Source organism: Suricata suricatta, chromosome 12 (assembly GCF_006229205.1).
Source record: "Suricata suricatta isolate VVHF042 chromosome 12, meerkat_22Aug2017_6uvM2_HiC, whole genome shotgun sequence".
In the NCBI taxonomy this organism is placed as follows: domain Eukaryota; kingdom Metazoa; phylum Chordata; class Mammalia; order Carnivora; family Herpestidae; genus Suricata; species Suricata suricatta.
The window spans coordinates 6,823,160-6,827,426 of record NC_043711.1 but is presented as its reverse complement, the minus strand read 5'-3'; positions in this window follow the sequence as shown (position 1 = coordinate 6,827,426).

The window sequence follows — 4,267 nt, the reverse complement described above, 5'->3', positions numbered from 1 at the left end:
CAGCAATTTCCTACTTGACACAGCCCCAAAGGCAAGGGAATCAAGGACAAAAATGAACTCTTGGGACCTCATCAAGATAAAAAGCTTCTGCAAGGCAAAGGAAACAATCAAGGAAACTAATAGGCAACTGACAGAATGGGAAAAGATAGTTGCAAATGACATATCAGATAAAGGGCTAGTATCCAAAATCTACAAGGAACTCACCAAATTCCACACCAGAAAAGTGAATAATCCAGTGAAGAAATGGGCAGACGACATGAACAGACATTTCTCCAAAGAGGACATCCAGATGGCCTACAGGCACATGAAACGATGCTCTGTGTCACTCATCATCAGGGAAACACAAATCAAAATCACACTGAGATACCACCTCACGCTGGTCAGAGTGGCTAAAATGAACAAATCAGGAGACTATAGATGCTGGTGAGGATGTGGAGAGACAGGCACCCTCCTACACTGTTAGTGAGAATGTAAACTGGCACAGCTGCTCTGGAAAACAGTGTGGAGGTTCCTCAAAAAGCTATCCATAGAACTCCCTTATGACCCAGCAGTAGCACTGCTCGCAATTTACCAAAGGAATACAGAAGTACTGATGCATAGGGGCACATGCACCCCAATATTCATAGCGTCACTGTCAACAATAGCCAAATCATGGAAAGACCCGAAACGTCCATCAACTGATGAATGGATCAAGATGTAGTTTATATATACAATGGAATATTACATGGCAATGAGAAAGAGTGAAATCTGGCCATTTGTAGCAAAGTGGATGGACCTCAAAGGTGTCATGATGAGCGAAATAAGTCAGGCAGAGAAGGACAAATACCATATGGTTTCACTCTGAAGTCTAAGAGGAGAAACTTAACAGAGGACCATGGGGAGGGGAAGGGGAGAAAAAAGAGTTAGGGAGAGGTAGGGAGGCAAATCATGAGAGACTCCTGAATACTGAGAACAAACTGAGGGCTGAAGGGGGAGGGGGAAAGGGAAAGGTGGGTGATGGACATGAAGGTGGGGACTTGTAGGGAAGAGCACTGGGTGTTATATGGAAACCAACTTGACAATAAACTATAAATAAATTTTAAAAAGAAATAAATATCGTTAAAAAATACTCTCTCCCTCTCTCTTCCTCTGTCCCTCCGCCAAGTGCATGTGCTCCCTCTCTCTCAAGAAGACAAAAACAAAAAAATAACCCCATATGTGACTATTATTATCTTTAAAACAGAGTGCTCTTGTGTTCACCAACCTAAGCAAGCAGTCAAACTGGGCAATCAAGAAATGGTAAAAATTTAAGTCTTCCTGATGGAAAGCAATTTGATGTGTACAACATCACCTACAGAATATTTTGGAAATTCTTTTTGAAGCCTCTATATCAGGCTTGGTTACAAGCCTGATTGCCAAATAGCTTTCTTGGAACACACCTTTCCCCCTTTGTTGACTCAGATCTATTACTGCCTGCAAACTACAAAGGCAGAGCTGAGTAACTGTGACACCTTATGCCTGCAGAACGTCAAGTAATTACTTTCTGGACTTTTCCATACAAAATCAAAACACCCTCTGTCCTGGACCCAATTACCAGTTGATAGAAAACACAAGAAATGGAGGAAACATCTTAAAACGTAGTGAAAATAAAATCAGAAATTTTCAAAATATGTGACTTTCTTAAAGAACACATCAGAGTCTTAAAAAGTCAATATAATGCAAAAAAAAAAAAAAAAAAGGGACTAGAGTAGGGTAAAAAAGATTAAAAGAGGAGCCTGGGTGGCTCAGTTGGTTAAGCCTTTCGGGCTTCCACCCAGGTCAGGATCTCATGGTCCGTGAGTTCACGCCCCTGCATGGGGCTTTCTGCTGTCCGCACAAACCACTTAGGATCTTCTGTTTCCCCCAGGCCGCCTCCCCCGCTGGTTCTCGCTCTCTCAAAAGATATACACTTAAAAAAAAAAAAGACCGAAAGAATCACCATATATAAACTTTGACTGGGTCTTAGACCCAAAAATCACCAAAAATATGTTAGAATAATGTGGGGGAGGTTCTGCTTTTACGGAGTCGATTTAAAAGGCATATTCAGCTTCAATATTCTTGGGTCAAAGATAGAATTGTGGGTTTTAGTAGGATAACGTCTTTATCTTTACAAGCTGCATCACCAAGTACTTAGAGTCAAATATCATGTACGCATTTCATTTTCAACTCAAACGTATACTCTCAAACAGTCCGCCATAAAATGTATTCTGTTATCCATAGGGAGAGCAAACATGCAAAATGGTCAAATGGGTGAAGCTAACGAACATTCACTGCACTGGATGTTCAAGTTCTGTTGAAAGGTTCAGATTTTACAGCACAAACCCTGTTGGGAGAGACCACACTTAGTCCACACATCTTAAGAGTGCACTTGGTTATTCTGGAACCAGTGTCATAAAGCCCATGACGTCTTTTCCTCCTGGTGGCCCTTCTTCGGATAATTTGTGGGGGAGGCAGGGGCCAGGACGGTCAGAGTATATGCCAGCTTACTTTCACCTGGAAGAATGACCTGTGGCTCACACATGTTCGCATTTATCTAGAGAAATACGCACACCCTCGAACCTAACAGGTCTCTTTTCTTTCTATCTGTAGGGATCGCTCAGAAAGAACAGGCAAACACAAGGCCAAATGCTCGCAAGAAACGTCCCTCTGCATACCAGAAGGCCCTTTGAGCCAACGCCTCCCCAGGGCTCACGCAACAGCCAGGAGCGCCAGGGCCGGGTCACCTGACCTGCCCGCGGAAATTCGCGTCCTCCTGGAGAAGAGTCACAAGGGCTACTTGGGAGGAGTTCGAACAAGGAGGCACCGTGGCCGAAGACACTTGCAGGTGCGCCCTCACCCCTCCTCTCGGCCGGCCCAACGCGGGCACTGGTGGCAGCGAAGGGCGCGAGCGCAGGGGGCCCCTCGGAGGCCGGGCCACACCCGTGCTTTAACACCTTCCTTGCACGCGGCCTCACCAAAGACACGAGCAACCGCACGACGACCCAGCGGAGCGGCTCAGAGAAGCGCTAAGCAACGGACCAAGACCGCCAAGGCCCAGTGACGCCACTTCCGCTTCCTGCCTTTCGCCGTAAGGGGCGGGGCTCCAGGGCGGGGGCTGCCGGCCACGCCCAACAATTTGGAGCCCGGAAGCCGCAGTGTCCTCACGCGTGGGTGCTAAGGGTCCTGTAGTTGGCCCTGCCCTAAGGCAGAGGGCAGGAGCTGATCCACGGGAGAAGGATGCGGCTGGAGCCAGGGCCCTTCTGTGTTTAGAAATCTGAAGGGCAAAGCTGGGGGTGGGGGCGGGGGTCTCGCCCCAGAGGATGCTCTTTTAATGAGTAATTTCTGGGTTTCCCGTCTTGCCTTAAAAGTTCTCTTCAAACTCTAGATTATGTACAGATTGCCTAATTGTCTTCTAAATGTATTACTTTCGGTATGTGTTAAGAATGTATTTTCGTAGGATAATGATGTAGGATAGTGGATCCGTTTCTCCCTTTAGAAATATAGCCAACCGTAGTATGATCTATTGATAAACTATCCTTGACATACTGATGGGAAATTCCACTTTTGTTATGTAGCAAATTCCGCTATATACACCTGTATTTAGATTTCTATTTTTTATTTTTCAAATTATGCCATACGATCCAGGGCTTCCCATGCTAAGTTGTGGAATCGCACCAATGTTTTGTTATTCAGCAATAGTTTTTAAAGTTTTGAGCAGTGTCATGTGTGAGGTGGATTTCAGTGGGTGGTCGTTATGGAGTTAATAAAAAGTCCTTTTAAATCCTGATTTATCCGTACATTTACCAAGAACTGTTAATGTGTGTTATCAAATGTGTTTTATGCATCTCTTCAATTCATAACTGTTTTGCTACCTTCATGTGTAATTTGTTTCTGTATAAAATATTTCATTTCTATGCAGCCAAAGGAGTCTTCTTGAAAAAATAATCTTTGGCTTTTTTGCCTTGTCTTAAAAAAATTCTCTTCAAACTCTAGACTACAGATTTCCTATTGTCTTCTGAGATGTATTAGTTTTAATGACATTTAAATGTTTATTCCTCCAAGAATGTATGGCGTGGGATACCATACCATGGTATGTGGGATAATATGTGGTATGGGATAGTGAGTCCCAAAGATAGCTTACTGTATGATCTCTTGCTAAACTATCCTTGACATACTAATTTGAAATTTCACTTTTATTGAACAGTGAATTGCTCTAGACTTCTATGATAGCAATACACACTTAGGGTCATATCATACTCTTTTTTTTTTT